Source organism: Planococcus citri, chromosome 1, assembly GCF_950023065.1.
Source record: "Planococcus citri chromosome 1, ihPlaCitr1.1, whole genome shotgun sequence".
Classification (NCBI taxonomy): Eukaryota; Metazoa; Arthropoda; class Insecta; order Hemiptera; family Pseudococcidae; genus Planococcus; species Planococcus citri.
Genome location: NC_088677.1, coordinates 10,039,331 through 10,061,725, shown reverse-complemented (window position 1 = coordinate 10,061,725; position 22,395 = coordinate 10,039,331). Strand labels below are relative to the sequence as shown.

Here is a 22,395-nt window from a genome sequence, read left to right as displayed (position 1 = left end):
AAAATGCTAAAAACAAGTGGAGAAATTTGAAAAACAAAAATCAATTCAGATGGTTTTATAAATATTGTTAACTATCTCCCCCCCCCACCCCAAAAAAAAAATGTCGGAATACTTTTCATCACACTGAAAAAGTGAAAAATTTAGGTGTACCTACAATTTTTGATCCCTCTCTTGCTTCCTCAAAAAAAAAATTCGTAAAATGTTTGAAGAATGCCTCGCCTATATTTTTGGAACCCCCTCCCTTCCCCCCTCCTTCGGAAAAAATCGTAAAATATCCAAAGACATAGAAAAGGCGAAAAATTGACGTGTAAAATGTTGAATCTCTCCCCCTCCGCATAAAGAAGTCGTCAAGTGTTCAAGAATCAAGAGCCCTGATTTTTCATTTTGAAATTTTTTAAAGACACTTGACAAATTTTTGAAAATGGCGAAAACATTCCATGGATCTCGAATCTTGAGGTAAAAGTCTAAAAACCAGAAACTACACCCCCCTCCCTTCCCTCTCCCCGTTTAACCCACTGTAACAATTTTTGAGACGATCTGCAATCTCAATGCTCATGTTGATTTCTTCAGTAATTTCAAATGACTTCTGAAGACGTTGCAATCAACTTCGACAATCTAAAAATTCAACCCAATCATACCTAACTCGAAAATTGTAAAAATCCCAACTTTTAAGAACATTCCAAATTTGTCTGTTTTTTCAAAGAACTGCTGAAATACCTATTCTTGTGATCCTGCAAGTCGAGCACTTCGAATTGATCGCAACGAGTTGAAAATACCTTATGAAACGTTTGCTGGAGGCTTCGGATTCCCTAGAAAATACTGGCAATTGATTTGAGGGGGGGGAGTCGACTCTAAAAGATAGAGGAAGTTTGAGTAATTTTCTGAAAAAATACTACAAAAATTTTGGAGTTTCTGAAAAAAAAAATTAGATTTTCAGCTGATGAGAAAATACAATTCTCAACCCACAATTTAGAAATCTGATTCCCTGACATTGATCGATTCAGAATTTCGATCTTTAGAACAGAAATAAATTTTCCATCTACCAGAGTAATTTGAAATTCCTCAAGATGTCACCAGATCGACTCGAGAATTTGAAAAATATCAACTTTGATCTCGAGGAAACATTTTTGAACGCAGTAATGCCAATTTTTCAGTCATCATATCGTCGATTTGAATTGAAATTTCTAAAAACGGAAAGAAATTGTCAAATTTTTGGCTACTTTTCTCGATTTTTTGTAATTAGCAATTAGCTAGGTACGTCTAAAAATTGGAACTGCGTTTCAAAATTTTCCCCCAGATTCAGGAATGATAGATATATTTTGATGTTTTAACTCAATAAATGCGAAAAATTTTCAAAACACATATTAATCTGAAAATATCTAACAATGGGAACTACCTGAACCGGCAGAAACGAAAATGAACGAATCAAAACTAGATCGAAAGGGGACTACCTCAGGACCCCAAATGAAGTTATTTGCGCTGAAGTTGATTTTTAGCCATTCCAGAGCTATTTCAAGTTTCTGGAGAAATGATAAAAAATCGCTGGAGGCTCCAGAATGGTCGAAAATAGGTCGGAGCTGGATTTCGGATAGATACATCGCAAAAGATGGAATATTTAACATTTTCAAATTTTGGCATTTTTTCCAATGGGCCAAAATACTTACACATCTGAACCTGCAGACACCGATTTTCGCGACAACCCCAAAAATTGGTTAAAGGCAACCCACATAGGCTCCAAATAAAGTGATTTGTGCTGAAGTTGATTTTTAGTCGTTCCAGAGCTAAGTATTTCAAGTTTCTGGAGAAGTGATAAAAAATCGCTGGATGCTCCAGAATGACTGGAATTGAGGTTTTGCGAATTTCGATAGTTGTAAATGAGTTAGGGACGCCATCTGAACTACTTCCCGAGAAAATGTCAATTTTCATCAATATTTTCTATTTTTGGTTTAATTGATAATTTTTTGGATTTTTCAATTTTCAAAAATTCACCAAAAATCGAGAAATCAACTTCAGCACTTGAAATTTTGGATTTGGGGTCCTGAGGTAGTCCCTTTTCGATCTAGCTTTGATTCGTTCATTTTCGTTTCTGCCGGTTCAGGAAGTTCCCTTGTAAGTAATTTGCAAATTTTCAAACGTTCGACAGGACCTTAAAAATGGCCTGGGATTTTAATGACAATGGCCTTGGTCAACGAAAAGTCTCAAATGCGTACCATTGAGAACGTAGGCAAATTTGCTCAAATGGGAAGTTGGGGCTAGAACGAAAAAATCACGCAATTCTTTCGAAAACGCCTCGTTTTTGAAGTTTCATATATGTACCTAATTATCTCCTTCAGTGATGGTTAGTTACTGGTAATTTATAATTGGGTAACTTACCAGTAACTTACCGGTAAGTTACCGGTAATTTAAGTAACTTATAAAGTTTCACCAAAATGGTTCAGAAGATCAGAACTGAGATGATGGTTACCATAAAATCATCCAAATCTCCCAACAACTGACAGAAATGTCTAGGGACTTGAGCAGATTTCCCAATTTCCCCAATTCTGCTTATTTGGGCTAGGGCCTAGGGCAGAACGAAAATTTCTGCCCCTCCCACTAATTCTTCAAAAAATTCCTGATCAAAGCGCACCCCAACAATAATTTTCAAAAAAAAAAAAATTATTGAATTGATGTTCTCAAATTTTTTTCAAAATTCCTTCACATTCAAAAATGAAAAATAATTAAATAAATTAAAAAAAAAACAAGTAAAATGCTTGATTATTGATTTTGGCAATTTCTGGAATTCCTTCACTTCTTAACCCTTAAAGACCCAGGCTAATCCTGAGATGTTGTGTGAAAATGCTTTCAATTTCCTGAATTAGATCATCACAAGCATCACTTTAACCCACAGTTTGCCCCCCAGCCCCTTAAAGCCGTCTCGTAAAAGCCGTACCAATTTATTTAATTTTCCTTGAAAACCGAGAAAGCAAAAACCTCAATGAGGTCAATCATGGAACTGAATGATATAGTATCATTAGGTGTACTGAATGAGTGAAAGCATATCCCCAAAGAACACCCCACCCCTTTTTGGGGGGCAAATTTTCAAAAAAGTTGGGATAAAAAAATTGGACCCATGCTCCATTTTTGGATAAACATATTGATGGTAGACCCTTCACAAAATGAAATCATGAAAGGTGTGAAAATGGTGGACCAGAGCGATTTTTTGAAAATTTGATTCGCTTGTCTCGATAAAAACCCGAAAAAACAGAGCATGAATACGCAAAGTACATAATATGGGAAATATTATCAAGTAGTCTTGAAATGACAGAAACAAGAATTGAAAGGAACACAGATGCTTTTAACAGCACATAAGTTCAGATAATCTACAATCCACCCATCAAATCTGTTTATCACTCCATGGATATTCTTTCTCGATATTTGTCACCAAATAGTTACATCCTACAAAGGTTAGCAGTACGATTGTTTTTCTGCAGAAATATCGAAATAGGTTTATCAACCACTTTGAAAAGCTTTACACAGTCAAATTGCAGCACTCCCTGGCATTTCATAATGTTCAAGCATTCATGAAGAAGTCACTATCCCTTCTCGATCATAGATAATGTAGTTCTACATCATGAAAATTGCACGAGCAGAAGTCGAGGTTTACAATCATGAGATTGTGTCCAGCTTATGACTACAGGATTCAGGGGATTTGAGATTCAGTAAAAAGCTTTCAACTGTTGTTCAACCACAACTCTGAACTTTTGAATGTTTTGAGAAATTCCTGCTGAAGTTGATATTCTTTCTTGATATTTGTCAACAAATAGTTACATCCCGCAAAAGGTTAGTGGTACGATTGTTTTTCTGCAGAAGTATCGAAATAGGCTTATCTACCACTTTGAAAAGCTTTACACTGTCAAATTGCAGCTGTCTCTGGCATTTCATAATGTTGAAGCATTCATGAAGAAGTCACTATCCCTCCTCGATCATTGATAGTGTAGTTCAACATCATGAAATATTATGATTGGAAACAACGAATTCTGCTCAAGCAATTTTCAAGATGTACAACTTCACGCCTTCTTCATGAATGCTTGAACATTATGAAATGCCAGGGAGTGCTGCAATTTGACTGTGTAAAGCTTTTCAAAGTGGTTGATAAACCTATTTCGATATTTCTGCAGAAAAACAATCGTACTGCTAACCTTTGTAGGATGTAACTATTTGGTGACAAATATCGAGAAAGAATATCCATGGAGTGATAAACAGATTTGATGGGTGGATTGTAGATTATCTGAACTTATGTGCTGTTAAAAGCATCTGTGTTCCTTTCAATTCTTGTTTCTGTCATTTCAAGACTACTTGATAATATTTCCCATATTATGTACTTTGCGTATTCATGCTCTGTTTTTTCGGGTTTTTATCGAGACAAGCGAATCAAATTTTCAAAAAATCGCTCTGGTCCACCATTTTCACACCTTTCATGATTTCATTTTGTGAAGGGTCTACCATCAATATGTTTATCCAAAAATGGAGCATGGGTCCAATTTTTTTATCCCAACTTTTTTGAAAATTTGCCCCCCAAAAAGGGGTGGGGTGTTCTTTGGGGATATGCTTTCACTCATTCAGTACACCTAATGATACTATATCATTCAGTTCCATGATTGACCTCATTGAGGTTTTTGCTTTCTCGGTTTTCAAGGAAAATTAAATAAATTGGTACGGCTTTTACGAGACGGCTTTAAGGGGCTGGGGGGCAAACTGTGGGTTAAAGTGATGCTTGTGATGATCTAATTCAGGAAATTGAAAGCATTTTCACACAACATCTCAGGATTAGCCTGGGTCTTTAAGGGTTAAGCAATTTATTCACCTTCAAAAACCTTGGAAAATTTGATAGCTGTGGATGCGGAATTGCGGAAATTCTTCAATTTGAAAAGTAAACTAAAATCAGTTTTGAATCATGATGTGAGATTGTGAGATACTGAAATTTGGATTTCAAACCACAGTTTTTCAGGAATTCCTCACAAGAAAAACCTATACAGCAAAATTTAAGAACAAAATTAGGTATGGCAAAGAAATCACATTTTCTCAACATCAATCATCAATAATTTTAATTTCTAATCATTTCTTAAGTTTAAGTTCAATCCACACAGACACAGCATTCAAAAAGATAAAGAAAAAAAACACAACTTTTGAAGTTTTGATGATTTGTAATACCTACCTACCTACTTATTTACACATTGTAGTGGTCAAATAATTGTGTTTCAATTCGTTTGTATTACAACTACACCATATTTCACCAGAAGCATGAGCAAATTGTAACTTATTGTATCTAGACAGCTCTAGGAGCTCATGCAAACGTCCAAAATTACCCTTGTCAACATTTCATTGAAAATTTATAAATTACCGCGGTAACTTATGGTAATTTATGTCATGGTAACTTACTGGTAACTTACCGGTAAGTTCTCGGGTAAGTTACCGCGGTAAGTTTCCATGCATCACTGATCTCCTTCAAAAGCACTTTAATTTTTTCTGAATGACATTCAACTGTTCAACTCAAAATAAAGGTCTCTGATGAATTCGTCCAAAAACCCTTCAATTTTTTTTCGCAATCCATCTTAAATTTTTAGTATGGATAGATGTAAATTAGTACACCAAAGCAAACGATAAAACTTTAAAATCAACAAAAATATCAATTGGCTTAGTAAGGTCAATTTCATATAGTTAGGTGGGTCTGAGGGTCGGAGTCAAGTTGGTGTGTAGAGGAAATTGAGTTGGAAGTTCAGTTATGTAAGTCAGTTAGGTATTTAAAAAAAAAAAAACTATCCTGTTTATTCTCATAGAATTTTTTCGAAAAATGAAAAATGATTCGTCGATAAATCCTTGAACTTTATCAATATATTTCCGAATAGATAGTTTAGCATGATCGATTATTGATTTCATTAATACCTGATTTTTTATACATTTAGGCAACCATTCGATACATTTAATTAAATAATCATTTTAATTCCTTTCAAATACAAGTACATCATGATAAAAAAGATACCCACTTGATTAAATTTTTAATCACTCGCAAGAATTTTCAATTACAATTGATTGAGAATACATATTACCTAGTTACTTCAATATCAACTAAAAAGAAGTACAGTCAAGATGTCGTTTTCTCAGAGTGTAGAACACCTACAGTTACATTGTTACATTATCTTTTCTGTGTGCTAGTCAAATGGAAACTGCAGTACACCAGGTTAGTCTTTATTACTTATATCCACCTTTGCATGTAGGTAATACTTATGTCGTGTACGAGTATTTTAATCAAGTTGAATCAATTTTTGTAGTTGATTTGAAATCGATATGAGTATTAACACTAATCCATTTTCGTTCATTTGTTTACAGATTCCGATTTATTTAAGTAAGATCTAGAGATGATCACTCAAAGCAGAAAAAAAAACTAAAGAGGAAATCAAGACAATTCAGTATGTTTTCCAGATATTGGCGTATTTTGGATTTAAACACGGGGACACTTTACTAAGCTTGGCGAATATGGTGCTGGATTTAAAAAACCGAACAACATCCAACCTAAATTTTCAAACGGCGTTTCCTTGAAACATTTCTCCGTGTCAAAAAGATTTGATTAATTCACACGCGAAGAAAACTGGAGAGGTGATCAACTAAAGTTGGACAGATGCAGCATAATGAAAAATATTATGTAGTCCATTTCTGGAGAGCTTATAGAGAAGAAGACTATCAGTAGTGGTCTTCCTTCGCCTATTTAAGGAGATCTACAGTCATCTTTGCTGAAAAAGCGCAGAAGTTCATCGGTGACATATTCCTTTTCATGTCTTCCGGCGTCGTCGATTCCTCGGATGACCTGAATGTCTTCCTACTTTTTTCGAACTTGTGTCAACTAAAGTCCTTCTCGAGCCTGTTCAACGAGATGATGTGCAACAACTGTACAAATTTTCTAGGATGGTTTGCTTTTAAATGACACAGAAAATGCAAAACTTGGCTCAGAACTTCAGAAAAACGTCTCGAAAAAGCTCAAACCAATATTGCAAACGCGTCATCCAAAGAATGAATGTGAATCAGTGAGATCTACAGACACATCGTGATTTATTATGGATACTTGTTAATACATATTACTATCCTCAAGCCGGAAACGAAGACGAAAACCGAAGAACAATCAAGTTTGAAGATTAACGAGTCGCAGGACACGGCTTCTGTATGAAAAATATTCTATTCGGTGAATTATTATAATATGTTTTTCATAACATGGCTGATTTGTATCTTCGATGGGCAAGTTTTAAAAAGCATGGAAAAAAAGTGAACATGAATGCAAGAGATACCTAGTTCAAAAGTTAGAACAGAAATGATTCAGTAAACCAAGATATAAAGTAAATATTGGTGCTGATTTGAATTACCAAATAGCAGGGAAAAAGCTATCTCATGAGTACTAAAACGAAAGTAGATACTAAAGGATATAAGTATTGAGTAGAAAGTATTGGAAATGACTTTTATTTAAATTGCGAGCTGATGAATTACGTTTGACATTAGGCAGTATCAATCTCTGAGTGTTTTTTTTTTGTTGGTTTTCGATGTTGGATCCAGCTTAAAATAGAAATCAGCGCTCATGAAACAGCCATAAACTGTACCATCGCCGAGGTTGATTTTTTTAAAATAGTGTCTGAATTGAGTAGTAATGGGTAAACTAAGGTACTTGTTAGCTGAACATTTTCTTGTGCAAAAAATAATCTATAGTTTTTTCAACGAAAGTTCTTCCTGTACAAGCTGGCGCTTATAATAGAATACTGATTTCTCTTACTAACGATATCGCGGTAGGAAAAATCAGCATTTTTTGGATGACATTACAAATAATGATATACCTAAGTGAACTGTGAACTAATAATACAAATTTTGATAAGAAGCAGCGTTGTTATTTTTATTCACTTTTATTACGAACCTACGAATTTCACCTAGCTACATGTCTTTTTTACCTACTTACATTAACACATTTTCTTTTTTATCATCAGTCAAAAATTAATAGGTTCTTAACTTAATCCAATACCTATAGGTATCAGATTAAGTGAATGAATTGAAAAATTCGAAATTATAAAGAGAGATAAATAGCTTTCCAAAATTATTGGGTATAATTTTGTGGAAATTTCAACATTCGAAAATCTGCTGGAGGCTTCAGAACTACTCACAACGATACAAGATCGTTTAAAATCAATTTGGAGACTCGAAATAAGATAAATACCAAATTTCAGCTTTCTACATTTATTTGATGAAATTTTGTTTTTATTTTATTTCATTTCTGAGCCAAATCTGAACTCTAAAATTTCACAAAAAATCGAAAAAATTGCTTCAGCATTCGAAATTTTGGTCAATGATCTATCCAAACAAGTAGGTAGTAAAAAACCTGAAGTAAAATCATGAACCCTGAGTGGAGAAACCTCGGTGATTTGACATAGAAAAATTCCTTACTATTTCTTTACTTTTATGCCTGAAAACATTTTTTATTCCGGATAATATTTTGAAAAATTCTTATTCTGATTTTTATTAGCCTTGATAAACTTCCTATGCATCGAGGTGGGTCATAAAGGGGGGGGGGAAATGTTGGATTATCCTGACCAAATTCAGGATGGAGACCTTCAATTTGAGTTGAAAACTACTTAGAAAAACTTTTAAGCTCTAGAGGTACCCTTGAAGAAGAGGTATGGATTCTGAAAGAGAGGACATTTTCAGAAAAAACGAGATCCAATATTCCAAAACATGGTTTTTGAGATTCTGCGTTGACCTTATTCATTGTAATAAAAGTTGAAGACCACTTTAAATGTTCCACTGAGCGATTGAAAATTTATACAAATCACTTATTTTTAGGCGAATTCACGTTTTGAAAATTTTTTCTCGTCAAATATTTCGCATTAATTATGGCAAGACATTGGCAAATATCATTTCTGAACCCAGGGAAATATTTTGGATGTCAAAAAATCGAGAAAATCACTTGACGAAAAATTCACCAATGATTTTCAATTTTTTCAAAAGAGTTTTTCTTTTTGACAAAAATTATGATTTCTTTGAAATGCTGAAAAACAATCAAGACTTTTTTGACTTTGGCATAAAACCAAGGCTATGTTAAATTCCTGGCTAAAAATCTTGAATTTTTTCAAAAACTTTACTAAAAGCAGGACTTTTTTTCAATTTCTTGCAAAAAATCGGGATTTTTTTGAAATCTCTTGTTAGAAAATGGAAACTTTTTCAACTTTCTGATCAAAATCAGGACTTTTTTAAAATCCTAAAAAAATCAGGATTTTTTTCAAGCTTTTGGAAAAAATCTGGTTGAATTATTATCGAGACTTTTTTTGAATTTCTGATAAAAATCAGGACTTTTTCTCACTCTGGCTAAAAAATTGAGAGTTTTTAAATTTCTGACAAAAATCAGGACTTTTTCGAACTGTGGCTGAAAAATTGAGAGTTTTTCTTATTGAAAAAAACATCATAGCTTATTTAAATTCCTGAAAAACAATCAGGATTTTCTTGACTCTGGCAAAAAATCTTGAATTTATTCGAAAACTTTACTAAAATCAGAATTTTTTTCAATTTGTGGCAAAAAAACAGGATTTTGTAAAAATCTCTGGTTAGAAAATGGAAACTTTTTCAACTTTCTGACAAAAATCAGGACTTTTTTGAAATCCTAAAAAAATCAAGATTTTTTCAAACTTTTGGAAAAAATCTGGTTGATTTATCAAGACTTTTTTTTTGGATTTCTGACAAAAATCAGGAATTTTTCGAACTCTGGCTGAAAAATTGATTGAGAGTTTTTCTTTTTGAAAAAAAAAAATCATGGCTCATTTGAATTCCTGAAAAACAATCAGGACTTTCTTGACTCTGGCAAAAAATCTTGACTTTTTTGAAAACTTTACTAAAATCAGAATTTTTTTCAATTTGTGGCAAAAAAACAGGATTTTGTAAAAATCTCTGGTTAGAAAATGGAAACTTTTTCAACTTTCTGACAAAAATCAGGACTGTTTCTCACTTTTGGCTAAAAAATCGAGAGTTTTTCTTTCTGACAAAAATCATGACTCCTTTGAATTCCTGAAAGACAATCAGGACTTTCATTGACTCTGGCAAAAAATCTTAACTTTTTTGAAAACTTCACTAAAATCAGAAATTTTTTTCAATTTCTGGAGATTTTGATAATCTAAGCCGAAAATTACCCAAAAATATTACCTATGCCTCGGTTCGCTTTTTGAAGTAGGTAATTTTTGATACGTATGCAAAGTAATTTGCATTTCCTTAGAACAATTACATTAAAGAAGTATCGTATCTAATAATGGCTTTGAAAATGCTCAAAACTAGAGGAAAACATTTGAAAAACAAAAAAATGAGATGGTTTCAAAAAATCCCCCCCTCCCCATTGTAATTCTCCCATTACACTAATAAAGCGAAAAATTAAGGTGTAAAATTTTTGATCTCTTTCCTCCTTCCTCCAAAAAAAAGTCGCGATGTCTTTGAAGAATGCCTCCCTTATATTTTTGACACCCCTCCCTCCCTTCCTCCTACTCTCGGAAAAAATCTTAGAATGTCCATTGTCAATAAAGATATGAAAACAGCGCAAAATTATTTGACGTGTAAAATGTTGAATCTCCCCCCTCCCCATCCTCAAAAATCCGGGGTAAAGTGTTCAAAAGTCCTGCTTTTTCATTTTGAAATTTTTTCAAGACACTTGACAAATTTTTGAAAATGGCAAAAATATTCCATGGATCTCGAATCTTGAGGTAAAAATCTAAAAACCAGAAACTACAACGGGTCCCCAATAGGAACAGTAGGGCCGGATTGGATACCCTCGGAGGGCCAAGTTGATATTGCCCCAACATTGGCGCCCAACGTGGGGCCCAACGTTGTGGGAGGGGGATAATCACTTTACCTTCCCAGGTAGGTACTCAAAGTGTGAAGCGTGCAGAAAAATCTAGCCCACATCATCCTAGAAATCGAAATAAAAATGGGGCTAGAACAAAAAAAATCACTCAATTCTTTCAAAAATGCATCGTCCTTTGAAGATCCATATCTCCTCTTCAAAAGCACTTTGATTTTTTTTGGAATGACAATTCAGCTACCTATATTTAACTCAAAATAAAGGTCTTTGCTGAATTCTCGGCCAAAATACTTCAACTTTCTTTTCACTATCAGCCCTAAATTTTGAATAGTAGATGTAAATTACACCAAAGCAAAAGATAGAACTTGAAATCAGCGTTTCAAAAGTATCCTGTGTATTTTTATAGAATTTTCTCGAAAAATCATTCGTCGATAAATCCTTGAACTTTATCAAAAATATACTTCCGAATACTTAGTTCAGCATGATCGATTAATGATCTCATTAATAAATTATCATTCATAGATTTAGGCAACCATTCGATACACTTAATTAAATAATAATTTAATTCCTTTCATATACGAGGACATCATGATAAAAGATACCCACTTGATTAAATTTTTAATCATCCGCGAGAATTTTCAATTACGATCGATTGGGAATATACCTTACTTCAACTAAAAAAAAAGTAGGTAGGTACTTACGTTCAAGACCTCGTTTTCTCACAGTGTAGTACACCTAAAGCTATGTTATCTTGCTTGTGAGTTGTCAAGAGTACACCAGGTTAGTTTTTATTATCTAGGTACTTATAAATCCACTTTTGCAGGTACTTATGTGTATTTTAATCAAGTTGAATCAATTTTTGTAGTTGATTTCAAGTCGATATTATTCAAGTAACACCAATCCATTTTATTCATTTGTTTACAGATTATAATTTATTTACCTAAGATCTATAGAGATGAACTTACTGTGTATCATCTGTAAAAATTTCCGACGAAAAAGGCACCTAAAGAGATAAAAACCATTCAATAACGAATTATTTAATTCAACATGCGAAGAAACTCGGGGAGATGATCAACTAAAGTAGTACCTACCTTTTTGAAGAACTACTGTAAATGAAAACGATTATCAGCAGAGGTTTTCCTTGCCTAGTTAAAGAGATCTACAGTTATATTTGCTGAAGGGCGTAAAAGTTCGATGACATACACTACATGTCTTCCCGAAAATGTAAGATGACCCGAATGTCTTTCTACTTTTTTCCTCCAGCCTGTTCACCGAAATGATGCGCAACAATTGTACAAATTTTCGAGCATGGTTTTCTACTGAAGAACACAGAAAATGCAAGACTATAGGAAGACAACTTTTTCAAGAACTACCTAAAGGCTTATACCTTGTAACAATCAGAATTGGGAAAAGAAATGGATCGGTATTTATATGTAATGCAGACTACAATATTAGTAGTGAAACGGTATACGAAAAAAATGAAGCCAGCTGGTGGTTTTTCATATCTCGTGGAGGACATTGGTCTTACGAATACAGAATAGAAAACGACACCTAAAGCAAATCTTTGAGCAATACAGATGAACTGCCGGAGAGAAGGAACTCAAAAGTAAAACAGAAAACGAAAGTACAAGGAAATTGAAAAAAAAAAAAAATCATAATTAACTATAGAAAAGGTACAGAAGACCCAAGTACACTTCCAGTATTTAAATAATTGCGAGGTGATAAATTGCGTTTAATATTTAATGTCATTCTCTGAGTTCTTTTTTATGCATGAATTTAATCGGGTGGTCCTTGGAAGCGACGAACGTTTTTTGTGAAAAAAATAATCTATAGTTTTTTCCAATGTGTTAGGTACCTACACTGTAGATACGTCCATAGGAGAACAGTGATTTCTCTTATTAACGATATCGTGGAGGGAAAAATATGAGCATTCTTTCGTTGATATTACAAATAATGATAAGTGAACTGTGAATCTGATAATAAAATTTTGATAAGAAACGACGTTGTTATTTTTATTCACATTTCATCGAGAACCTATGAATTTCACCAAAGTGAATGTTGACTTGAGTACCTAGCTACCTACTTACCTACATCTTAGAAATATCAAAATCAACCAAAAATGAATTAAGTCGGTACTTAACATACTGGATTGAGTGAATGAATTGATAATTCAAATTTATCTAAATTAAATAGGTATTATGAGAGGTAAACTTTGAAACGAGAAATTTCTTATCAAAAATTTGCAAAAGAAAATACAAATATTGCCGAATAAAACGAAAGATGAAATGACACTTTGAGAGGGCGCTGTGAGAAGACTACTGCACGGATGAAGCTGAAATTTGTACCACTTATACTTCAGGGGGTTCTCTATCAATGGTGAAATTTTGATACAATTTGGTCCTCAAATCGTGAAGAAAATTGAGATTTTGAAATTTGAAAATCGACTCTTGCATTGCAAAAGTGGGCGATATATTTTTATTTTTTTGCATTTTTAACACACTCACTGTATTCTACGTGTCATTTGCTAACTTTTGATGTATTTGTGGTCTTGATTCGGTTGAAAATTCGATAACTTTTCCCCTTCTCAAAAAAATTTTTAGGGGAGTGAAAAAATGTTGAAAAATTATTTTTTTTAAACTTGCTAAAATGTACAAAAAATCAACTATTGATCATTTCTGGTGTTTTTTATGTAAAAAAACTTGTCATAGTGCAACCTTGAGCATAATGCTAACTTCACCATTCTAGAATAATTGAAAAATGCAATTAAAAAAACAAGGAATTCATCACCTGGTCCAGACAATGTTCATATTGAGATGTTAAAACACATGAACGCAGATAACCTACAAATTCTGCTGAAATTCTACAATGAAATAATGGAATATATATACGTACACAAGGTACCTGCTTCATGGCTCAAATCACATGTAATACCTATATCTACCAAAACCTGGAAAACCTACATTAGAGCCAAACAGCTATCACCATATTGCCCTAATTTCAGTTTTATGTAAGATACTGGAAAAAATGGTAGTTGTTTGATTGATGGATCATCTTGAAATAAAAAACCTGATTGATCAAAACCAGTGTGAATTTAGAAAAGGCAGTTCAACTTTGGATCAGCTAGTAAAACTTCAACAAGAAATCTTGGATGGTTTCACAACTGGCCTGTATACAACTTGTGTTTTCTTTGATGCAGAGAAAGCATTTGATCCGATACCAAACCAAGTAAATTGGTTATTATGAATTTGTTGAAAAATTTCAAGCTCAAAGGAAATTTACTTCTTTTTATATCATCATTCCTAAGGAATCAAACATTCACCCTATTGACAAAATTATCCATAATAACAGGTGTGCTGATGTGTAATGAGTGAATTTAGACTTTTTTCAAAAATAAACATGTGATTCGGCCTGCGAATAGCATGTGTAAAAGCAATGTTAAAGCATGTAGAATGTGAGAAAAATTGAGAAAAATCTTCTGCCCCGGATGGGAATCGAACCTGGAACATGTGGTTTCAATGTTTCCGTATCACCTAACCCACTCGGCCACTTCGCCGCTTGAGAAGAGTGGAGTTATTTCTGCATAAATGTTTGTGCGTTGTGAACTTATTAAATTTTCAAATTTTCATCTCAAGTCCAAAAAGTGCAAACATTTATGGGGAATTAACTTCACTCTTTGCAAGCAGCAAAGTGGTCGAGTTGGTTAGGCACTGTGGAAAAACAGAACCAGCAGGTTCCAGGTCCCAGGTTCAATCCCCACCAGAGGCACAAATTTTTTCAATTTTTTTAACATTACTTTTACGCATGATATTCGCAGCCTGAATCGCATGCTTTTTTTGGAAAAAAGTCCAAATTCATGCATGCTTGTGCTATGCATAAAAGCATGCGTTTTAGAATGCTAATCGCATATTTTTTTGTCAATAGGGCAAAATCTGGCTGAACACAACTTACTCTGGAATTTATACTTGAGAAATTGTCACACCCCAAGGTGCAGTAATCAGTCCCATATTATTCATACTGGCCATGAATGATATAAGAAATGTAATACTCAATCAGTAAATTACTCAATATTTGCTGATGATTTGGAGATCTTTGCTAGAGCAAAATCAATCAACATACTTCAAAAAAGTCTCCAAGAAACAATAACTCGTCTACAGAGGTGGATCACTGAAAAAGGACTGAGATTTTCACCTGAAAAACCGTCATTATCAACTTTCATCGCAAACATGGACCCATACAGAGTATCAACCTTCAAATCTATAATACTGAAATTACAAGTACTCCTATTCACAAATCTCTTGGACTCCACCTAGATGAATGTACTTACTGGTATGAACTGGAAGACTCACCTCAACTGTGTTAAACAGAGAGGAGACAGTGCTATCAATATTCTAAAAAAACTCAGTCATACCAGATGGTGTGCAGACAGATGGGCATTATTACCTACGAATATATGAGGTCTGGCAACTAAGTTCCGGGAAGCCATTCTGAGAGGTAGAAGATGCAACACTGGTGTGCTTGCAAACATGTTGTTGTGTAGATTAGACTAAGATTAGACTTTCCTTTAATACTGTTATAAATTTCAAGTCGATCTGGTGAATTTTGCAGGATTTATATCTCAACTTTTAAGGTCACAAAGGAGTGACTTGAGGAGGATGCTTGAGTCAGGGAGATCAGACTTTGAGTTGGGGGAGAGGTAAATGTCTTGAAAGGTCAAATGCAATGTTGAAAAAGTTAAGGAAATGTTTGAGGAAGATCAGGTGATCAAAACCTCACAAAAAGTAGGCCATGAAATTCTTGTTGTCAAGTGGCTGTGAGGAAATGTCCTCTGAGATGAGTAAAAAATAATTTTCAAAGGAGATTGACCTCATAAGTCGTTATTGTAGTCTTCCTTCAACTCGAAGCATCATATTTTTACTCAACACTCCCATTTAGAAAACTGTTTTGTGTCCCTCAGAGGTGAATTTTTCAAAATTTGAGTGGAGGTTTTTGAGTCCACCTCAAAAATGCAATGGGTGTTGATTCTCAGGTAAAAACCAACTGAGAATGAAGTAGAAGTCCCTAGGAATCAAATCTGGGGTGTAGAAATAGTGAGGAGACACTAAGATGTCTTGAGGAGGTGACCATTCCTCCAAGAAGTAATTTGCAACCCTCCTTTTCACGACGACGTCATATCAAAAGTTACGTTTGAAAAATACGCACAAAAAAACGGAACAACCTACGGCATTGAAACTTCAAACATTACTAAAGGAAGGTCTGATCTACTGGACAACGTGTTTGCGAACACTCCAGTACTGTATCTTCTACCTCTCAGAATGGCTTCCTGGAACTTAGTTGCTAGACCTTATATACAAGTCACCTCCAATCCATTATCGACTGTACAGATCAATTATCTATAATTCAGCTGCCAAATCAGACCTAGATAAACTAAATTCCATCAGAAATCATGCCCTTCGTCTCTGTGTAGGTGCTTTCCGCACAAGCCCCATCTCAAAACTTATCACAGAAATAGGCACCACCAGTCTGCAAGAAAGGAGAAACTACATTGCTCTGAAATACTATCTCAAGATTGCCATGAACCCACACCACCTTTTAAAAAAGGGGGGTTTCTTGAAAAATACATAAAGGCTATAGGGGCCTAAGAGGGGCGAAATGGTCCCCAAAAGCGTTCTAGTTGATATTAGCATGGAAGATGGGTACCATTGAGAAACTTCCATGTGAAAAATTTCAGATCCACGCCACCTCCCCTCTTTGGGGAACCCTTCTTTTCTGAAATTTCAATAACACTTTTCTCAGCCCTATTTCAACCGATTTTGAAAATTTTTAGGTATCCCCACAAGAATTTTCAACCCCCACCCCTCATATATCAACTTTGATCTTGAGGAAACATTTTTGAACGCAATAGTGCCAATTTTTTAGTCATTATATCGTATTATTTGAATTGAAATTTCGAAAAAGTGAACAAAATTGTCGTTCTTGGCTATTTTTCTAGATTTTTTGTAATTGTCAATCAGGGATGCCTAAAAAATTGGCACTTCTGCGTTCCAAAATATCTCACCCGGTTCAGAAATTATATATTTTGATGTTCTCTAACTCAATTAATGCGTAAAATTACAGAAGAAAATTTTTCAAAACACAAATATACGAGTAGTAACCTTAAAATAAGTAGTTTTCATATTTTCAACAGCTCAACAGGAGCCTAAAAGTGGCCTTGGATTTTGATGGCAATGGCTTAGGTTGACGAAAAGTCTCAAATGCCACGCATGTATTTTGGAACATTGGAAAATTTTCTCAAAGTGGGTCAAGGGGCTAGAGTGAAAAAATCACTCAATTCTTTCGAAAATGCATCGTCTTTTGAAGATCCATATCTCCTCTTCAAAAGCACTTTAATTTTTTCGGAATGACAATTCAACTATTTAACTCAAAATAAAGATCTGTGCCGAATTTGGCCAAAATCCTTCAACTTTTTTTCACTATCAGTCCTAAATTTTGAATAGTAGATGTAAATTACACCAAAGCAAAAGATAGAACTTGAAATCAACGTTTCAAAAGAATCCTGTGTATATTCTTATAGAATTTTCTCGAAAAATGATTCGTCGATAAATCCTTGAACTTTATCAAAAATATATTTTCGAATAGTTCAGCATGATCGATTAATGATCTCATTAATAAATTATCATTCGTAGATTTAGGCAACCATTCGATACATTTAATTAAATAATCATTTTAATTCCTTTCAAATACAAGTACATCACGATAAAAAAGATACCCACTTGATTAAATTTTTAATCATTCGCAAGAATTTTCAATTACGATCGATTGAGAATATACTTCAATCTTAACTAAAAAGAAAGTAGGTACGATACATTCAAGACATCGTTTTCTCAGAGTGTAGAACACCTATAGTTATGTTACTTATCTTTCTAGTGCATTGTGCAAGTCAAATAGCAACTGCAGTACACCAGGTTAGTTCGTATTACTTACTTGTATCTACCTTTACAGGTACCTACTTATGTGTATTTTAATCAAGTTGAATTTTATCAATTTTTATACCTGATTTCAAATCGATATTAGTAACACTAGTCCATTTTTATTCATTTGTTTACAGATCCTGATCTAATATTTAAGTAAGATCTAGAGATGAACCTACTTTTCAACACTAATGGAAAAAAAAACCTAAAGAGATGAAGAAAATGCAGAATATCTTCAAGATATTGGAGCATTTTAGAGTGGAACATAATTACAATCACTATCTGCTGTACTGTGATTTGTGAATCTACTAATTTTCGAGCATGGTTTTCTTCTGAAGAACAGCTAAAATGCAAGATTTGGGAAAACATTGTTTCGAGAAACATCTAAAGGCTTTGTTTTTGTTGACGAGGGCGAGATCGAAAGCTCAAACCAATTTCCGCACGCGTTATCCAATGAATGAGGCGGATTTAACAAAATACACAGACATAATTTTGATTTAATTTCTTCTGAAGAACACAGAAAATGCAGGATGAAAACTTTTTCGAGAACCATCTAAAGGCCTTTGTTCTTATAACGATCAGAAGCTCAAACCATTTTCTGCACGCGTTATCCAATGAATGAGGCTGATTCCACAAGATCAACAGACACAATTGTGATTTATTATGGATATTTTAATACATTCTCTAACTTTATTAGGGCGGAAGCAAAAGGAAAACAGAAAATCAACTAAATTTGAGGATTCATCAGTCGTAATACACGACTGCTTGATTTGGAATTGCAGACTTGGAACATGATTTATCAATCCGCCATTGCCATCCATAATAACAAGCATAATTCATTCGCGGTTATCACGATATCGATGGCTAGAAAAAATAATTTCACCAATTTCAGTATGGAAAATATTCTATTCGATGTATAATGTTTTTCAAAACAGCTGATCTGTATCTTGGATTGGCAAGTTTTGATTTTCGATCGCATAAGGAATTTTTTGGGAAAATAAATGATCGATATAATTATTATGCAGTGTAGACCGCCGCATTACTGCAGAAACGGTTGACCTAACAAAAAACCTGTACCAATTGTATCATTGTATCCTTTGGTTTTTCACAAGGAGGTCATCTATAGAATCAGCTGAGAAACATGGTTCATAAAACAACACCTACAGCAAATATTGGAGCTAGGTACCGATGAAGTAATTTCCCGGTAAGACGAACTCTAAAGTAACAGAAACATAAAGTAAGGATTTACTGAGTATAGAAAAACAGAGAGAACGTAGATAAATCATAATAAGCTATGAAAAAGTAGGCTACAGAAGATCCAAGTATTTATTTAACTTTCAAAATGTTGAATTACTTACGTTTAACATTTTTTGTATCAATCTCTGAGTTTCTTTTAGCAAGTATTTTATGTTGTTGGACACGCAATTCAGAATAGAAATCAGCGCTCATGAAACGGCGATCAACAATACCATTGCTAAAGAGGATATTCTTCAAAAAATTTGTCTGAATACTGGGTTTGTTGATCCTCGGAAGCTGAAAATTTTCAGGGGCAAAAAAAATAATCTATAGTTTTTTCATCCACTTGCACTATGTTGTTATTGTACCTAGAATAATCGTCTACAAGAGAATACTGATTTCTCTTACTAATGATTTCAGGTCGATGAAAAGTCTCAAATACCGTACATGCATTTTGGAACATTGGTAAATTTTCTTAAAATGGGTCCAGGGGCTAGAGCGAAAAAATCACTCTCAATTCTTTCGAAAATGCATAGTCTTTTGAAGATCCATATCTCCCCTTCAAAAGCACTTTTAATTTTTTTGGAATGACAATTCAACTACATATTTAACTCAAAATGAATGACTGCGCTGAATTCGGCCAAAACCTTCGTCTTTTTTTTCGCTATCCGCCATAAATTTACCAATGCAAAAGATGAAACTTGAAATCAACGTAAGTATCAAAAATATCGATTGACCTGCTAAGTCAATTTCAAAAGTACCTATCCTGTTTATTATTATAGAATTTTCTCGAAAAATTATTCGTCGATAAATCCTTGAAGTTTATCAAAAATATATTTCCGAATAGTTCAGCGTGGTCGATTAGGTAATGATCTCATTAATAAATTATCAATCATAGATTTAGGCATCATTCGATACATTCTAATTAAAAAATGATTCGATTTCTTTTTAAACACGAGTACCTACATCATGATAAAAGATACGCACTTGATTAAATTCTTAATCATTCGCAAGAATTTTCAATTACGATCGATTGAGGATATACTTCAATATCAACCAAAAAGAAGTAGACACATTCAAGACAACGTTTTCTCAGAGTGTAGAACACCTATAGTTATATTGTCTTTTTTGTGCAAGTCAAATGGCAACTACAGAACACCAACGCCAGGTTAGTTTTTATTACTTATCATCCACCTTTGCAGGTACCTACTTATGTGTATTTTAATCAAGTTGAATTTTATCAATTTTTATAGCTGATTTCAAATCGATATTAGTAACACTAATCCATTTTTATTCATTTGTTTACAGATCCTGATCTATTTAAGTGAGATCTAGAGATGAATCTACTTTACGCCCAAAGGAAAAAAAAACTAGATCAAGATATTGGAGCATTTTAGATTGGAACACGATTGCTATCTGTTTGACTGTGATTTGTGAATCTGGCGCTGAATTTCAAAAACCGAACAACATCCTACCTAAATTTTCAAATGACGTTTCCTTGAAACATTTCTCCGTATATCAAAAGGATTTGCTTAATTCACACGCGAAGAAAACCGGAGAGATGATCAACTGAAGTTGGACTAAATGCGGCATAATATTATGTAGACAGACCATTTCTGGAGAACTTATAGAGAAGAAGTGAAAGTGCGTAAAAGTTCGGTGACATATTCCCTTTCATATCTTTCTTGCATCGGCGAATCCACTGAAGATTTGGAATGTCTTTCTACTTTTTTCGAAATTTCTGCCAACTAAAAACCCTCCTCTCGAGCCTGTTCAACGAAATGATGCGCAACAACTGTACAAATTTTCGAGCATATTTGGATTTCTTCTGAAGAACACAGAAAATGGAAAACTTTATTCAGAACCTTGAAAAATATCTAGAGGCTTTGTTCTTGTAACAATTAGAAACTCAAACCAATTTTCGCACGCGTTATTCAATTCAATGATGCTGATTTCGTGAGATCTATGGATACAATTTGTGCTTTATAAGGATATCATATCTGGATATCTTAAAACATAATATTTCTATCGCCTCAAGTCGGAAATAAAGGCAAACAGAAATTCAATTAAATTTGAAGATTCACCAATCGTAAATTCGTACACGACTGGTTGATTTGGAATAGCAGACTTGGCACCTGCTGATTTATTAATCAGCCAACATAATAATAAGCATTATAACGATATCGATGGCTAGAAAAAATTTCCGTATGCAAAATATTCTATTCGATGAATTATGTTTTTCATAACAGGCTGATCTGTATCTTGGATTGTCTTAGGCAAGTTTTGATTTTCGATCACATCAGTAAATTTTTGGGAAAACAAATGATCGATACATTATGTGGAATGTGGTGCACACTGCAATACTAGTACCTACAGAATCAGTAGTACAAAAAAGAAATGAAGCGCAAGTTGGTATTTGTTGATTTCTCACGGCGACCACCTGTTGTGAATTAGTTTAGAAATACAAATGGATACGGAACAGAAAACAACACCTAATCTCAAAAGTAACAGAAAACGAAAGTACAAGGATATATTGAGTAGAAAAACAGAGAAAACGTAAATCAGAATGAACTATAGAAAAGGTACAGAATACCCAAGTACCAGTATTTTAACTACGAGGTGATAAATTACGTTTAACATTTAGTACGTATCAATCTCTGAGTTTTTTGTAGCAAGTACACTGTACAGTGTACATATTTGATGTTGGACACCGAATTCAGAATAGAAATCTGCGTTCATGAAACGGCGATCAACAGTACCATTGCTGAAGACGATATTATTCTTCGAACAATTTGGATGAATTTAATTGGGTGGTCATTGGAAGCGATGAACATTCTCTTGTGTAAAAAATAATCTATAGTTTTTTTTCCAACTGAGGTGTTAGGTACACTGTAGAAGCTTCTAAATGAGAACTGTGATTTCTCTTACTAACGATATCGTGGAGGGAAAAATGAGCATTCTTTCGTTGATATTACAAATAATGATAAGTGAACTGTGAATCTGATAATAAAATTTTGATAAGAAGGAAAGTTTTTATTTTTATTCACGTTTCTAAGAGAATCTACGAATTTCACCTAAATGTCAACTTATATACCTACTTATACATCTTAGAAGTACCGAATTTATTAACCAGAAATTAATAGTTAGGTTATAGGTACCTATCTACGTTGATAGATATTGGATTAAGTGAGTGAATTGATAATTCAAATTTATCAACATTAAATACTTATTAATAGGAGAGATAAATTTTGATATAGGAAATTCCTTACCCTCAATCTGCGATTATTGGTAGGTATAATGGCCCAATAGGCGAGATATGCCAATCAGTGTTATTTTTGCAAATAA

The 22,395-nt window shown here is 33.8% G+C and overlaps 3 long non-coding RNA genes across 5 annotated transcripts; all 3 read left to right on the top strand.

Moving 5' to 3' along the window:
- Positions 1–6,089: 6,089 nt before the first annotated feature.
- On the top strand, positions 6,090–7,894 carry LOC135847209 (uncharacterized). Its single transcript, XR_010559115.1, has 2 exons — positions 6,090–6,217; positions 6,367–7,894. It is a non-coding gene; the product is annotated as an uncharacterized LOC135847209 (long non-coding RNA).
- A 3,572-nt stretch (positions 7,895–11,466) lies between these two features.
- LOC135847201 (uncharacterized) lies at positions 11,467–12,844 on the top strand. Its single transcript, XR_010559111.1, has 2 exons — positions 11,467–11,626; positions 11,771–12,844. It is a non-coding gene; the product is annotated as an uncharacterized LOC135847201 (long non-coding RNA).
- Positions 12,845–17,656: 4,812 nt separating this feature from the next.
- LOC135847190 (uncharacterized) lies at positions 17,657–22,079 on the top strand. Of its 3 annotated transcripts, none has more exons than XR_010559105.1 (4): positions 17,658–17,808; positions 17,952–19,762; positions 19,833–20,218; positions 20,359–22,079. It is a non-coding gene; the product is annotated as an uncharacterized LOC135847190 (long non-coding RNA). The 3 variants fall into 3 exon arrangements; XR_010559106.1 differs by having other exon boundaries at positions 17,952–19,915; positions 20,010–20,218; XR_010559104.1 differs by having other exon boundaries at positions 17,657–17,808; positions 17,952–20,218.
- Positions 22,080–22,395: the final 316 nt, after the last annotated feature.